Source organism: Suncus etruscus, chromosome 15, assembly GCF_024139225.1.
Source record: "Suncus etruscus isolate mSunEtr1 chromosome 15, mSunEtr1.pri.cur, whole genome shotgun sequence".
Taxonomy (NCBI): domain Eukaryota; kingdom Metazoa; phylum Chordata; class Mammalia; order Eulipotyphla; family Soricidae; genus Suncus; species Suncus etruscus.
The window spans coordinates 4,070,395-4,088,623 of NC_064862.1; the positions used below are offsets into that span (position 1 = coordinate 4,070,395).

General features: G+C 35.8%; 2 protein-coding genes and 1 pseudogene across 2 annotated transcripts in view; 2 read left to right on the plus strand and 1 right to left on the minus strand.

Annotated features, from left to right (window-relative positions):
- LOC126031298 (cytochrome P450 4A11-like) overlaps positions 1-7,550 on the plus strand; it is a 450,346-nt pseudogene extending 442,796 nt beyond the window's left edge.
- Positions 1-18,229, minus strand: part of BCLAF1 (BCL2 associated transcription factor 1) — a 1,193,665-nt gene that overhangs the window by 911,059 nt on the left and 264,377 nt on the right. The window lies entirely within an intron of this gene.
- The window catches only part of PDE7B (phosphodiesterase 7B), a 208,142-nt gene that overhangs the window by 87,948 nt on the left and 101,965 nt on the right, over positions 1-18,229 (plus strand). The window lies entirely within an intron of this gene.

The window sequence follows — 18,229 nt, forward strand, 5'->3', positions numbered from 1 at the left end:
TCTCCAGCCAGAACTAGACTAGGTGAAATTGTCCTTTTATTTTTAAAGAACTCTCTTTTAAAAAAATTCCACAGAAAATCTATTCTCCAGCTGCCCTTAAATTTTATTCATTATCTAGTTCTTCTTTTCTTCTCTAATCTAAATCAATTCTTGTATTCCCAGTTGGGCTAAACCAGGGCCAAGTTCTTTCAGTCTACCTTTGCTGCTTCCTCCATCATATCTCAGAAGTTCACAAATTGCTATTTTGATCCTTTATCTACTATTCTTCATGAGGAGTTTTGCTCAACCTCTGGTTCCCATTTCTCTTCACTTCAAATTCCTTTGAAAAACCAAAGTCAGTGACCAGTCACACTTCAAATTCTGTATCTTCAAACTGTCAAAATCATCCTTTACTCTGGATTGTGGGGGAGCAGGGAAAAAGTGGATAGATTACACAACTTGCTCCAAGGTTTTCAGTGTTTGGTTCACATATCACTCCCCATCTATAAATTTCAAAGTGCTGGGTTGCACCCACAGAGTATTACTTTCTTTTGGCATAAACAAATTCAGCTAAAGAGGTAATTTAATTTACCTCAACCTCTGAAAATTACATGGAGAAATTAGAGCTTTCTATTTCTGATCCCAAGCTCCTCAAAAGGCCAGTAAGAGATGGGCATATTTATATTTCTCCTGGCTTGTTAACCTCTGATATCAATGCATAATATCTGTTTTCTCAGCTCTTTCAGGGATGCAGAAAGTTAGAATAACTCTTTCTATACTAGAGAAAAACTTCCTCATCGAGACTTCTATAAACACACGTTTTTTGCTGTTTATAATAATATGTTTATTTAAGCACCATGATTACAAACATGTTTGTAGTTGGGTTTCAGTTATACACTTTAGAAGAGAGAATCGAGTCAGTGGAATTGTGCAGTATCAGACATGGTCTACCAAGAGTTCTGACTATGTCTCTTGGCTCATTTTATGCTCCAGTGTGGGCTGTAACAGCTTCTCATGGAAGTCACCTCTCTGACGATCTGTAGGCTATATGGATTTCCCAGTTCCCAGGCTTATAGTTCTACAAAGCAGAGTGGGGATGAGCCACGGTATTTACCAAAAAAATATTTTTTAAAAACACCAGTAGATAAAATAATATTTCCAATGGTATATTCTGAGTGTCAGAGAGAAAAGGCAAGGCAACTCTTTATAATGGCATAGGTTGAAATGCAATCAATCATTTCTAAGAAAGATACGTTCTAATGTAATGGTGATACAAGTGAGGAAAGTTAAAGTTTCCAAATCATAATTTTAAATGCATTCTAATGCTAATAAGCAATATCAGTTACAGATCTGTGGAATGAACTTATAAAACTTTTCAATCTATGTCAAAGATTTCTTTAGTCCTTGGATTTTCTTTGTAAGTAAATTGTTTTACTTTTATAAAAAAAAAAAAAGAAAAGGCCAATGAAACTGGGGAATATGTAAAACTTTAAGCAGAAATATAATGTAGTTAATATTTCACTATTACAATTTTACTGTTGTCACCTCTGAGAAAAATCTCATGCCTGACCTCACCTTACTCCTTCCCCTTCCCAGAGATCCTCTGCTGATGCACCTCGTTTTAACTATGATATGCTGGCCACCCATCTTTAAGTTCCTTGTCTCTTCTGTTCATCCTTTGACTCTGTGCACATTTAATGCACATCTCTTTCTCTAATAATACATGCAAGGGATAGTAATCTACCTTTACTGTATTTTGTTTTATAAAATAGTCTGGAATTTCCCTAGATGTAAAAATGCATCCCTCAATAGGTTAGAAGGCCCTAAAGAACAGTTCCTAAAAGCCATTTACTTTATGGTAACTATTATTAACTTAGCAATTACATTAATTTACTATAAATGTGAATTATCCCTTGATTTTATTAGAACAGCTCGGCTAGAACTAAAGTTCTATGAAGCCTTTACTTGTTTATTAGACAATACAAGGGTCTCCATATACCTTTCAATGTCTCAAAACTAGGCCACTAACATAACTCTGGTCGTGTACACTGCACTACACGGTAATTCAGTCTGTAATAAAAGCAGCTTTCCAAGCAGGTAAAAACAATACACATAACGCTTACAAAGTAATTTAAAATATGTGTGTTTTAAAGGAATTTTTACTAAAGTTGCACTATAACATTGTTTGGGGTTTGCATGATCAAAAAGAAACATATACGTCCCTTTTATACCCATTTATAGTACACACATACACCACACACAATCCGCCCATCCCTTCTGATAGGCATTATTTATAGAGGTCTCCAAGCAATATCTCTCTGGTTCATTTCACTTAACATAGAACCTTCCAGTCAATCTAGAGTGTTGAATATGGAAGGATTTATTTCTTCTTTCTTAAATAGCATACAACATTATTTTTTCCACGTCTCCCCACCCTACAACATCATTTTTATCCATTTTTCAGTAGATGAGCCCTTGAGGTATTTCCTGATCTAAGTTATTATAAGTATAAATATAGACTGCATGTATTCTCAATTTTTTATTTTTATTTTTTCTATAAGTAAGAAGAATTATTGGAACATAAGGAAATCTGTGCTCCGATTTTTTTGAGAAATTTCTGTACTTATTTCCAAATGGATGTTTTGATACATATTTCTGCCAACCATTTCCTAGTGTCCTTTTCTCTCTACATCCTTACATGTAGTTTGTTTTAGAGGGGAAAATAATCATTCTCACAGATGTGAGGCAGGAACTCAGAGTTGCATTGATTTATATCTCCCTACTAATAAGAGAAGACATACATCTTTTTTATGTACCTCATAGGCACATTGCAAAAAATGTCCATTCATATTCTCTGCCAATTTTCAATTGGCTATTTTCTACTGTTGACTTTCTGTGTCTTTTATATTAGCAGTTTTCCAAATGTATGCTGCACAAACATCTTCTCTCATTTCATAAATTTTATTTTCATGTTGAAGAATTTCTTTGGCTTCACAGAAGCTGTTTAGCTTGATGTAGTTCTGTTATTCTCCCTTTCATTTTCTTGCCATAAGATTATAGTCACCATACACATCTCTGAAATAGGTGTTATAGAATATGTCACCTATGGTTTCTTCTAATAATCAGTCTAACTCATTGTCTTTATTACACTCATATTGTTGATGCCTATCATTTGCTTCTTAGTATGTGCTTTCTACTACAAGGGAGCATTTAAAATATTTCTAAAAGTATTTTAAAATAGACCTCAAATAAATAATTAAGCTTTTTTCCACATGTTTCTTTATACCTACTGACTCCAGTTTTATAAGATATTTTGTAAAGTACTTTTAAGTTACTTTTATATTATTTACTTTAATTTTGAGTCCATTTTTTTCTTGACCATAGATACAGGAATTAGTTTTCAGGTATTGGCAATCTTGATCTCATTCTCTCATGATAGAATCTAATCTAAGATCTTTAATTAGCCAGTTTTAGAAGAAAAGTGAATCATAGTCTCTGTTCATATACAAGTATCTCTTCAGCCTTTTTTCTATAATACTCACATGGTTGCCATTTCCTGTGCAAAGTTCCCCTAATTGTTTTTATTCTCCCACCCACCTCTTTCTATGCTTTTAATGGTTGGAACATGTATAACTAAAATGGGCATTAAATAATCAAACCCATTGCAATTCTTTAATAGGTCCCTTTTCCTCAGCCCCAATATGTTACAGCAAGAAGGATAGGAATATCAAGATTAGTGTGTAAAATAAGTTTCTGTATAGCAAAGCAAAGTTTTTAGGCACTAAAACAGATAAGTAGAACAAGGGTGAGCGTGGTCATTACTGGCTATTCTGTAAATAAAATTTTCTTGGAACACAGTCATGCCAATTCATTAATATAATCTATACAGCTATTTAGTGGCTAAAGAGGCAGAGTAGAAAGCATGACTCAAAAACCAAAAATGTATACTCTCTGACCCTTTACAAAGAACTTACCAAGTCCTACTTCACTTTTCAAGAATTAACACTATAAAAATGTCAGTTCAATATGTTTTACTTTGTATTATTTGTTTCTTTTCATTTCCTAGTTGCTTCACTTTCTTTTGAGAACAGACTAACATTGACATTTTTGCATAAAAAGGAAGCATTACAAGGAGTCTATGGTTAATCCCATGACAGTATGCTTCAGGGGTGGAGAAACCCTGTATCTCCTAGGCCAAGGGAATTCCCTCTATAATATCCTCAATAGTTACTGTGCCTATGCAGAGAGAAAATAAAAAAAGGCACAAAATAATCATTTTTCCACATATATATTTGTTGATTGATCGATTTTTATTGACGTCTTTATTTTGGTGTAGATATTGAAGTTGGTGTCTCCAATTTTATTTTATCTATCTCTTTCTTTTTTGTACTCCAGCATGGTTTGATTTCAGAACCGAGACTATTGTGTGGTGCTTGTCTTTATTGCTGTAGTGTTCACTGGATATTTAATTTGATATTTCTTTCTGTATTGGTGTGGTGTTTCAATTACCTTTTTCATGTCCCTGCTCAAACTGAGGTCGGAAGCCTCTAGCAGGACTACGCCATTTTCAGCTTATTTTATTTATTTTTATTTTTTTTCTAATTTTTAATATATATTTTATTTAAACACCTTGATTACATACATGATTGTGTTTGGGTTTCAGTCATGTAAAGAACACCACCCATCACCAGTGCAACATTCCCATCACCAATGTCTCAAATCTCCCTCCTCCCCAGCCGACCCCCGCCTGTACTCTAGACAGGCTTTCCATTTTCCTCATACATTCTCATTATTAGGACAGTTCAAAATGTAGTTATTTCCCTAACTAAACTCATCACTCTTTGTAGTGAGCTTCCTGAGGTGAGCTGTAACTTTCAGATCTTTTCTCTTTTGTATCTGAAAATTATTATTGCAAGAATGTCTTTCATTTTTCTTAAAACCCATAGATGAGTGAGACCATTCTGAATTTTTCTCTCTCTCTCTGACTTATTTCACTCAGCATAATAGATTCCATGTACATCCATGTATAGGAAAATTTCATGACTTCATCTCTCCTGATAGCTGCATAATATTCCATTGTGTATATGTACCACAGTTTCTTTAGCCATTCGTCTGTTGAAGAGCATCTTGGTTTCTTCCAGAGTCTTGCTATGGTAAATAGTGCTGCAATGAATATGGGTGTAAGGAAGGGGTTTTTGTATTGTATTTTTGTGTTCCTAGGGTATATTCCTAGGAGTGGTATAGCTGGATCGTATGGGAGCTCGATTTCCAGTTTTTGGAGGAATTTCCATAATGCTTTCCATAAAGGTTGAACTAGATGGCATTCTCACCAGCAGTGGATAAGAATTCCTTTCTCTCCACATCCCCACCAACACTGTTTATTCTCATTCTTTTGATGTGTGCCATTCTCTGTGGTGTGAGGTGGTATCTCATCGTTGTTTTGATTTGCATCTCCCTGATGATTTTTTTCTTATTTTTTACTCCATTCTATTGCTTTTCTTTCCTTCAAATGAAACCACATAACTCGAATTATCGAGCTCCACCTCTCAAACAGAGGGGGAAACAAGGGAGGGTACCAGGACCAAACAGATATATGATCACTGATAGTAAGCTAGACAAAGAGGGTACCACCTACTCTAGCAGCCCAGGGAATGATGGTGAAGGATATGGGTTGCAGGAAGGAAACGGGGATGGGAGGAGGACAAATTTGGTGATGGGTATTCCCCTGATTCAATGTTAATATGTACCTAAAATACGACTGTTAAAGATATGTAAGCCGGGGCCAGAGAGATAGCATGGAGGCAAGGCGTCCCATATGGTCCCCCGTGCCTGCCAGGATCAATTTTTGAGCACAGAGCCAGGAAAAAACCCTGAGCACTGCTGGGTGTGACCCAAAAACCACAAAAAAAAAAAGATATGTCAGCCAACATGATTAAAATAAAAATTTAAAATAAAGGAAACATTAACAAAAAAAATTGTAGATTTATATTTTAAGTTCCACAATTGTGTTTTCTTTTTACCTGCCATACAATTATGTTTTCTAATTACCCAAATATTTTTATAAAAGAGATATTACTTTCTCCCACATTTTTTGTGGATACAGTACTACCATACCCAACTATATTGTCTGTATGCAGCATATTCCTGCTTCCTCATCATAAATCCTTATCTGCACCTGTTTTCCATGCATACTTATGAATAGTATTTCTTTAACTCTCAGTGTGATTGGGATGATAAATACTGGTTATGGAAATAAATTATATAACCAATAAATTATATCATTTTTTGTCTGAGGGTCTTTTCAGAAAACAGTGTTTTAAGACAACACATTTTTCATACATCACCTGTATTTCCAGGATTACAGATTAGGACACTTCTCTTATAAGAGTATATAGTCCAAGGGCAATAGCAGTGATAGTAAAGTGGTACAGTGTCTTTCTTGCATATGCCCAACCTGGGTTTTATCCCCAGTATCTCATATGGTCTTCTGAGCTTCCTGGGAGTTATCCTTGAGCATCACAAAGTTTGGCTCAAAAACCAAGACCACCATTTATAAAAGACTAATTACAACAACAGTGATAAAACAGGACTTCTAGAACTGTAAAGAAAGACTCTATCCCAGGCTTCACCCAATGGCCTGTGTAAATACCAAGATCTCTAGTTAGAGAGGCCTGATTTTATCATCCACAACTGAGCAGAAAGTTACCTGGCATCATAAAAAGACTTGGAGTGTGAAAATAAGTCTGTACAGAGCTGATAGTTGGTCCCATGACAGTATGTTTCAAGGGTGGAGAAATCTGATATCTCTTAGGCCAAGGGAATTCCCTTTCTAATTTCCCCCAATACTTACTACTTACTGTGCCTTTGCAAAGAAGAAGAAGAAGAAGAAGAAGAAGAAGAAGAAGAAGAAGAAGAAGAAGAAGAAGAAGAAGAAGAAGAAGAAGAAGAAGAAGAAGAAGAAGAAGAAGAAGAAGAAGAAGAAGAAGAAGAAGAAGAAGGAGAAGGAGAAGAAAAAGAAGGAGAAGAAAAAGAGGGAGAGGAGGAGGAGGAAAGAAGAGGAGACACAAACTTTTTTTTTACTCTTTTTTGCGGGGGAGGGGCACACCCAGCAGCGCTCAGGGGTTACTCCTGGTTCTATGCTCAGAAATCGTCCCTGGCAGGCTTGGAGGACCATATGGGATAGCGGAATTTGAACCACTGTCCTTGTGCATGCAAGAAAAACACCCTACCTCTGTGCAATCATTCCGGCCCCTGAAACACAAACATTTAATGCAGTTGTTGATTTGGGGTTGTTGTTTTTTTCATTTTGTTGTTTTTTTCTTTTGTTTTTGTTTGTTGCTTGTTTGTTTTATGTAGTTGCTGGTTTTGGGTTTTTGTTTGTTCTTTTTTTGTTTTTTGTTGTTGTTGCTTAGTTGTTGTTTTGTTTTATTTTATTTTGTTTGACTACCTTTTTCTTTTTTCCCTTTCTTCTACTAAATTGAAATTTATAACACCTAGACAAACTACTCCCCATTTTTTTTTGTTTTTCTTTTCCTTTTTATCTTCAGCAGAACCACATAACTTGAATCAACTTATTCAGCCTCATAAACTGAGGGGGAAAATGGATGGTACCAGGATCAGACAGTCACATAAACATTTAGTGGAAATAAAAAATGATCAGACTTGAACACCAAACCAAAAGTCAACGAAACAGAATCAAAGCCCAATCTACAACAAGCTGGTCAAATGAGGACCAGTTAAAATAGCATTCTGAGGGGTTAAAGGAGGAAAATATGGAATGGATGCCAGGAACAGGGGTGGACGGAGAACAACACTGGTGGTGGGAATGCCCTTCATTCCTTGTCACTATGTACCTTAAATATTACTTTGAAAATAAAAAAAAAAATTAAAGGGAGATAACAATCCAGATTCAACTATTTCTCTATTGACTGATAAGATAAATTACTTGATAACTCTTATTTATATTCTTGTTATTAATTGTAGTTCTTATTTACAAGAGTGTAGATAATGCAGGGAAGAATATTTAGAGATGTGGCTACAGAACTGAGAATCACAAAAGCAATTACAGTTTGAGGTAGAGCAAGTGACTATGGTAGTCCCTTGTACATCTCTGTCCTTTGGTTAATACAATCACAACCTGAGCAGGTAATGACTAAGTGAGGGTATTCCTTTCAAGTGAGGATATTCATTTCAAGAGCATCACAATGTGATCTCCACACTCAGCAAAAAAAAAAAAAAAAAAAAAGTATCAACTACCACAGAGAACACAGATTTCTGTAACAGCATTTAGGCTTTCTACTACTAGGTTAATTGGTTATTAGTCTTTTCCTGTCTGTTAATCTACTAATCTCAATCTTTAAAACTAGATTTCTCTTCCAGAATTGTCTCTCAAGATATCTACAAGCATGAGGTCATTTTGGAGCTACAAAAATAATATTTTTCTTTGCTTATTATTTCCAAAATAATATATGCATACACACTAATATTTCATGAAGAGTTGACCAAATAACTCAAATGCTTATTTGAACATACAAAGCAAAGTGTGTTGCATACTGCAGAAATTCACCTTTACCATATAAAATGCATTTGTATTTGGACAGTCAACCAAAGCTGCCTTGTATGTTACAAGTTAACGAGGGCTAAGGCTTGGTCTTACTACACTAGTGAGGCAGTTTGCTTGCTTACTGCTTTCTAAAAACAATTTCTTGAAGCTAATGGAAAACTCAGTTATCTTCTTTAAGATAACTTGTAATTTTTGCCTATGAGAACTACAAAAATGTAAAAAATTGAACCTAAATGCTAAATTGTAAGAAATTATTAAAGGATACAAATATGCAGATAAATAAGTTTGGGGCAGCTAGTGATTCTGCAACATGTGGTTACAGTTAACAAAACAGCATTATAATCTTCAAAGTTGCTAAGAGACTGATTCTCAAGTGTCTTCAGCACAAAAGGGAAATGATAATAAGACATTATAGAGTTACTAACCAACAGAACAATGATAATTGTATTGCAATATATGCTTCTTTTTTTAATATATAATTTTTATTTTGACCATATCGGTTTACACAACTTTAATAATAAAATTTTAGGTACATATTAACATTGAATCAGGGGAATTCCCATCACCAAGTTTGTCCTCCCTCCCCCCCCTTCCCATCCTGCCTCCCATATCCCCCACCCTCAACCCCCAGGCCGCCAGAACAGGTGGTCCCTTCTGTGTCCAGTTTACTACTTATTGATCATATATCTGTTTAGTCCTGGTATACTCCTCTATTTCCCCCTCTATTTGAGAGGCGGAACTAGATAGTTCAAGTTATATGGTTTTATTTAAAGAACAGAAAAACAAAAAAGTGGGATAAAAATCAGATAAGCTGAAAATGGATGTAGTCCTTAGAGGCTCTCAACCTCGGTTTGAGAGAGGACGGAAAAAAGGAATTGAAGTACCACAACAATACAAGAATAAATATCAAGTAAAATATCCAGTGAGCACTACAGCTAATGTGATGCATACATTATATCTCAATGAAAATAAGAAATTCTAAAAGTAAATAAAACATTCCTTTAAAAAATTGATTTGACTGGACCGGCCTTAGCTCAGCGGTTACTTCACGGTCACAAAGCTTTGCTTTGAAACCAATCACCTCTGGTGGTTCAAGTCCCGCGGGTGCTTTCCAGTCCTTTAAAAAATAAATAAAATAAAATAAAAAATTGATTTGAAAGAAATTGTACATAAAAGAATATATCCAGTCTTTTCCAACACCTCTTCCCCCAATCCTGTACTCACCAACCAGGGAAGGAAGCACCAGTAGAAATTAGTTCACACTTCTCATGAGTGCATACTTACCATCTCAGTTTCCAAATTCAAGCTTTGACTTTACTATGAAAAAAAAAGTGAAAACATTTTCTTATGCTGATATTGGTGACTTCTGAATTACCTGGATGCTAATCAGGATCTCTATGATGTGAGTTCAAGATCTCTGACAGTAAATCCCCAACTCTCCAGATGCTAGGATACTAGACCAGTAGGATAATTAGTTACTCAAATACCACTGTCCTACAAAGGACAAAATTGATCATATCTCTACTAGTTCATTCATTCTCTGCCTTCAATCATCAGTGATCAACAAGAATATCTCCTGGAGTAGATAGACGGTGAAGATACAAAAGTGAGGAAGACATGCCTACTGCCTCTGGGAAACTTACAGAGACATAAGCAAATGTACTTTTGTGGAAAAAATATAGCTATCAGTGTATTTATTTATACTAAGATTACATATACTGAATATCTATCTATAAGATTATATATACTGAATCAAGGAGCCCAATATGAGACATATATATGTATCCAAGATACTGAAACTGGCTAATTGGTTATTAGAGAATGAAAGATTAACTCAGAAAGTTTGTGTAGACTTTCTGGAATAATTAAAGCAGTTACTAATGTACTAATTATAAATACAAGGCACATTTTAGGACCATTATAAATTATACTTCAAATTTGAAAGAATAAGAAAAATATGTCAAAAATATATTAAATTGGATATAAATTTTACTTAAGGGTGATCCAAACAGTAATACATGCTAACTGGGAATAACCATATTAAAAAATAAATGTTGTCACCTTCTTGAGTTGAAGGTGACTAAATGAATTCATAAGTGAATTCATAAACTAATTGCCTTCTATTATTCTGGCTTATTCCACTTAGCAGATTTATTTTTAGGCTAGTGATGATATATAAAAAATTGAATCAAGGAGTCAAATATGTCCTCTAAATTATCATTTATTCATTCATTCAACAAATAACAACCTGTCAGTAGATCTTAAGGCCTCACTATCCTGAGTCACACCAGTCACTACAGGACAAAGGCACCCTTTTACATTATTTCTAGCACCTGTCTCAAAACCATGGAAGTCTATCAAGAAGTTTATCAAGAACATAAACCATCAATATCTGAACTATTTTACTCAAGTCAACCAGGAATCGTGGGTTAAGATAGTGACAACTACTCTTGCTTAGCCCTAAAAATGTTGAATTTGGAAAGATTCTTCTGCTTGCAAAGAAAAAACAACCTCATTACCTGGACAATACAAAATGCATATTAATACAAAGACTATACAAAAGTCTAAATTATCTATATTTACCCTAATTGACAAAGGGCTAGATAATTAAATACAACAGGTAAGGTGTATTTCTTGAATGTGGCCAACCCAAGAATGGCACCATATATTATCCCCTATACCCCACCAGAGTGATCCCTGAGTACAGAGCCAAGAGCAAACCATGAACATCAACTAGATGTGGTCTCAAAACCAAAGAAATTAAATACATAACTAAATAAAATAATTGACAAAGTCAGTAAACAGGCCCAAGAGGAAGCAGAGATTGCTGAAATGCCCTGAGTAAGCAAAAAACTTTTTAGAATCTTGTTTAAATTCTGAAATATAAGGTAGAGAGTTGACTAGCTAAGAAATTTCCTAGAAGTGAGACAGAGTTGTCATATGGGAGACATTAAGTCATTAAGTAGGTAGAAAGTTGAAAAAGTACTAAAACATGTTGACTAGAAAGGAAACGAAATGCTTTGGAATGCCAAGAAAAAGAATATGAACTTGATTCATTAAGCAAATGGAATAACTAAGGAATTTTGAGAAATTGCTGAATAAGATAAAAATATTTTTTAAAAATAATAATGTAAGAAAGAAAGACTCACTGAAAGAAGAGATAGATAATTAAATATAAATAAAATAGAGGGGCCAGAGCAATAGTACAGGAGTAGGGCATCTGCCTTGCACATAGCCTACCTTCATTTAATCCCTGGCACCCCATAGAGCCCCTAAGCACTGCCAAGAATGATCTCTGAATAAAAAGCAAGGACTCAAACCTAAGCACTACTATATGTGGCCCCAAACCCAAAAAGTAAAAGAAAGGAACATAAATTAATATTTTAATACATATATTACATGAAGAAGATCTAATTTCTAATAATACTGAATGCTAAAAGTTCCAGGGGTAGGTCTAGCCATCTAAAAAATTAGAGATGTGTGAGGAAATTTGATGGGTGAGGAAAGTTGGAGAGTCCAATCAGACAAGTTGCTTGCATTATAGTCCATGAAAATATCCAGGAAAAAACTGGAACTAAAACACCATAAAGCAGGTACAAAAAGTCAAGTTCCACTTCGGAAGCACAATTAACCAAGAGCCTTATGTTCAAAACATATCCAAAAATAGCCACTGTGTTTGAGACCCTATCATTTTAATTTATAATAAGATCAATATGCCAAAGGACAAAACTATTGATATAATAGTCACAAAAAGTAAGTTTCACCAGCCCTTGCTATTTTTCTATGAGAATTGAGACACCGCCAGAGTGTCTATCCATAGTCATGGTTTCTACTTGGTATCTACATAACTACATGTGCCAGAGCCCAGATGGTTTGCTAAACTCACTGAAAACAGTCTATAGAAATGACTGTTTTATGCTTCTATACTCCCTTAAGTACAACCCTAGTTCACTCAGAGTACTTCTGGCAGAGTGGCTTCTTTAGATTTCTGGGAACTACAGTAAAGTTTAGAGGGAAGCAAGAGAAAAATAATTTTCTTTTGACTGAAGCTATCGTATGAGTCACTAACCTAGAATGACTTGTTTGCTAAATAAAATTAAATTCAACCTCCTACCCAGTAGCAGATACAGTTTATCTCTGTGACTTTGTTACTAAACAAAATAAAAGGAAATAACCTTTATTGTCACCCTACCTCCAAAGTTTCAGAAGATCTGAAAGACTCTGTGATACGTCTGGATCTTTTTAATGTTAAGAAGAAAAGAAAATAGAAGCCTCAAACTCTTTGACTATTGGGTACTTCCGAACAGATCTCAGGTATAACAGACCAGATCAAATCTTGTTTTCTTTCTAATTAGCAAACCAAATTGCTTTGAGCCACCTGGGTAGTTTCCTACTTATAAGTAGCCTTAGGATGAGGAGCAATAGAACTGATGCCTGAGGAAATGTAGCAGCAATTACTGAGGAAAGTCCCAAGGGGACAGTTGGCTAATGCCAACTAATGCCACTGCACCTAACAACAATTACTACAACAGCATTGAGATGGTAAGTGCTTAATCCCAGATGCAGGTTAAATGGGGATTTTTTTAAAATACTATCTTTACTTAAGCGCCATGATTATAAACATGTTTGTAGTTGGGTTTCAGTCATAAAAAGAACATCCCCCTTCACCTTTGCAACATTCCCACCACCAATGCTCCCCATCTCCCTCCTCCTCCACTCACTTACTGTATTTGAGACAAGCATTCTACTTCTCTCACTCATTAACATTGTTATGAGAGTTGTTAGTGTAGTTATTTCTCTAACTGAACTCACCACTCTGTGGTAAGATTCATATTGTGAGCCAGTCCTTCCAGCCTTCATTTCTATTGTCTCTGGGTATTATTACAATGATGTCTTTTACTTTTCTGAAAACCCATAGATGAGTGAGTCTTTTCTGTTTCTATCTTTTTCCTCTAACTTATTTCATTCAGCATGATCAATTCCATTTCCTTCATGTATAGGAAAATTTCATGACTTCATCTCTCCTGACAGCTGCATAATATTCCATTGTGTATATTCCATTGTGTATATGTACCACAGTTTCTTTAGTCATTCATCTGTTGAAGAGCATCTTGGTTGCTTCCAGAGTCTGGATATTGTAAATATCACTGCAACAAATATAGGCGTGAAGAAGGTATTTTTGAATTGTATTTTTGTGTTCCTAGGGTATATCCCTAGGAGTGGTATAGCTGGATCATATGGGAGCTCAATTTCCATTTTTTTCTGTTGGGTTACTGATCCTACTGTAATCAATATTTGTACTCCACCCTAGGGTGTGATCTGGTGATTGTATATTGGATTATTCCCTACTAGATATTCCTCTCCCAACCTAGAGTGGGGTCTGATTCTTGTCAATAAAATCAGGGGCCTGAGGAAAGCAGAGCTCATGCCTCGGTCTTCTTCCACTGAACTGCGTTCCATCTTAGGAGTAGAAAGCTTGGGTGGTTGAATTCCTTGCTTGAGCACTAGATTTCCTAAACCCATTCTTGTACCTCTTGTGTGGATTATTTCCTGTGTTGACATTTGCATCCAGCTCTGCATCTCACCAGACCCTCATTTTGGAGCCTCAGGTTCTACTAACAGTTTTCCATAAATGGGGGGGACAAGATAGCATTCTCACCAACAGTGAATGAGAGTTCCTTTCTCTCCACATTCCCGCCAGCACTGATTGTTCTTGTTCTTTGTGATGTGTGCCACTGTCTGTGGCGTGAGATGGTACCACATTGTTGTTTTGATTTACATAACCCTGATGATTAGTGATGTGGAGCATTTTTTTCATGTGTCTTTTGAGGAAATGTCTGTTCATTTCTTCTCCCCATTCCGGGGGGGGGTGTGTTTGGGGGCACTCCCGGTGATGCCTAGGGGTTACTCCTGGCTATGCACTCAGAAATCGCCCCTGGCTTTGGGGAACCATATGGGACACCGGGGGATCCAACCATGATTGCAAACACCTTACCACTTTGCACCACTGCTCCAGTCCCTAGTTCTCCCCATTTTTTGATGGGGTTAGATGGGATCTTTAAAAATCCCCAAAGTTACAGTCTCCTGAAGGTCTAGGGGCACAAGAGGTTGTAGCGAATGCTAGAAATAGCAGATGCATTTCAGATGCAAGAATGGGTTGTAGCTCTACTCTGTCTATAGTGCTAGATGCCTACCCAAAACCACTGCCAAACTCGATGTACACTGAACTGATGGGAAAGACATGAGTTTTGAAACTAGATCTAGAGTTTCACTTCTTTGTTAGCATGAAAAATACATAAAGTAATTAATGTCTGAACAAATGGAAGGAGCTGGAAACATCAGCCTGAATGAGCTGAGGAGAGAAATAAGTGAGATCAGCAATCTGTCTTGTTCCTAACAGTCCTCAATAGATACACTTGGACATTGGATGTTTCTCTACTTCCAATAAGTGCACCTCTTTCTACTTTTTCTAGGAAGCACTGATTTACCCTTCAAGCCTGGGCCAGCATTATGTTCTTTGTTATATTTACTTCATTCCTTTTCTCTCTGTGACCCTCCTCTGTAGTCACTACCACATCTCTAAGAGAGCATCCATCTGCAGCCTGAAAACCAATTAAATCATAACTACAAATTCACTGAACTTGAAATTCTAGATAGTTACTTTTTAAATGTCCTAGTGATGCAGATAGCCTAACATTGTGCGGGTAACTCCTCGAGTATTTTAACCCAGAAGATTGTATCTGCAATGCCTGTACTCTACCATTTGAGCCATAGCCCTTGCCTTATCTCACTTTGGACCTCCCATTACCTGGCAACCAATAATATTGGTTAATTATACCATGCACACGTCTCATAAAAATGACTGGCATTTAGTATGTATGTGCCTTTTAAATTACAGACACTGCTTTATGCCTTTTCACTGATTGATTCACTTAATTCCGTAATTCTCTAAAAAGTAAGTACTCTCACTCAAGATGAGGAAACTGGATCCGCCCAGGAGAAATAACTTAACCAAAAAAAGACTTTTGGGACTGACTACAATGGAAAGGGCGCTTGCTTTGCACGCAATCAAACTGGATCCAATGCCCAGTACCCCATCTTGGTTTTGTGAAACTGCCAGGACAAAGCCAGGACTCAGCTTAGGGAATTATTCTTAAGAACAGCCAGGTGTGGCCCAAAAACAAAATCAAAGAAACAAAACCGAAATGTAATTACTTGTTACTACAATTCAGCTCCTAAAGTTGCAATACCAATATGCAAGCTCTTAACCATAATGAACTATAATTCTTCTTTATATACTAAATATAAAATTAAAGGCAATATATATGTCTTTTTATGGTTATATCAGAAACAATTGATCATTGTAATTGTGGTGATTTATTTTCCTACATTAGAATGGTTCTTTTTCTTTTTTTTGAAATAAAAAAAAAAAAACATTAAAAAGAAGAGAAAAAATGCACTCAATGGTGAACACAGGCTTTTCCAGAGAGGGAAAGGCCCAAGAAGTAAGAGAAAGGAATTAAGCATCCCCAGTTTGTATGTGAGTGATTCTTGACTGGAATGCACCAATCATTATTCTTTTTACACTTTTTACACTTTTAGACTGTTTTTTCTTTGGTAAAAAAAAAAAAAAGAAAAAGAAAAAGAGAAGAAATTTTTTCAAGACCACTAAACAAATATTTTTTAACTTCATGAGATAAATAATTATGCAACTATATATTATAATTGGCAACTTTTCAGCTGCATTTTCCAATATTCCTCCTGTTCTGGAGAAGCAGAATGTGTCAAAGGGAAAATTATTCTTTTCATCACTTGACTTGGTGTTATTTAATAAGAAAGAGTTGGGTGTGGCAGTCTCTTGTCAGCTGTCCCTAAGAAGGAAATAGAATTGTTATTGTAACAAATTAAAGTCAGATTTGAGCTTGACATGGTTGCTTTAATTTTTCTCCTGGGGGAGTTGGGTATTTCCTGTCATTATAACTCTGTATTATAGAAATAATAATATACTCTGTTAAAAGAAGCATGATAAAAAGTATGTCTCATAAAGGAAGGATCTCTATTAATTTTTTAACTCAGCAAAACCTTTCACGAATTATTTCTAAAGGGTTGTAATTTCCTTTTTATTCTTCTAAATTTTCTCTCATAATCAGTGGAAGGGATAATGCTTTTATGACAAAACAAAAACTCAATTACAACACTATAGAGTCTTCTTTTTTCTAAAGTAAGATAAAGATGCAGAAAAGTTGCAAGCATGAACGAGGAAAGAAAATTTACTGGGATATATTGGGAAACTGACTGGAATTTGTAAAGTTGGTTATTTATCAAAGCTCTGTGTGGCACTTCACAATAATGGCTTGTCTATTAGTTATAAAATGTATTCCAAAGAGCATAAAATCAAAGTTGTAATTCACATTTCAGTACATTTGACTAAGTACATTTGACTAAGCTTTGAAATGAAAGAATTCAAAAAAATTTTTCAGCCAATTTGTCAGTTTTATATGCAAAAAAAAATAAAAAACAATGACTCACTGCATGACATAAAAGAGTTAAAATACTAATTCAGGTTTTTGGACGTTTTGTTTTTCACTCAACTACATGGCCTTCCTTTTTTAAACTTTGCCTTAAAAGCATAAAATAGGGGGTTGGAGAGACAACAGGCTGGAGCATAGGAAACCCAGTTCAAACACCAGCACTGCATGTTCCCCCCACCCCAAACACCACAAAAAGCAATTCCCAAACAATGCACCAGGAATGGCTATTGAGCACTACTGGGAATGTTCCACCCCTAAAAATAAAATGAATACCATAAAGTAGAGTCAAAAGACGTCCATGTATCACTGAGCACCACTCAAGTGTCTAAAGACCCAATACCTCTGAACCCATACAGCTCCATACTGCCACCCTGAGCACTGAACCAACAGTCAGGTTTTCTGAATTTCACAAGGGAATGATTTTTCAGAGCCTCTTGGCACTGCTTGGGAACCCCTTCTCGCCATTAAAAAAGAATAAATGAATGATCATCTACCACTTGCAATGAGATAAAAGGCAAGTGAGGTTTCCTCCCGAGAGCAGTTGTAGATGGCTGCCTTTGTAGCACACTTTCATCAGTTTCCCCAGACTGGAAAGGATGGAGTGGCTATTGTGAAAGGTAGTGAGTCAGTGTGTACAATAAAGCCCTCGCACATTCCAATGACAGCATAAATTCTGCATACTTGTGAATCTTTATTATTATTGTTTGTATTTCTATTTCCAATTACCCCCACATGGATGTGCTTATGAACAGTATAATAATACCTAACCGTGCTATTGACTTGACTCATAGACTAAGAGCATGAGTTATTAAGCTCTTGAGTTTCCTTCTTTTCTCATTTATTTATTCTTTCAACTAATATTTTAAGTTCCCCCCACCCCCACTAAAATATCGGAACTATTTCTTCTTAGAGTATGGTTCAAAATTAACTGGAAAAGAGAACATGGTAGCCAGAAATGTGAAATTAATGGAGGTTTTTGGTTTGGAGCAAGATTCTCGGGCATTCTGAAATGGTGTGAAAGAGCTCGCCAGGAAAGAACAGATGAACATAGAAAAGTTACAACTAAGTCTTGGGCCCTGAAAAGGCCCAAGGTAGTAGTCAAAATGATTGCACATAAAAAAAGGCAGCTCTTCTAGTAGAATAGGCAGGGTGGAAA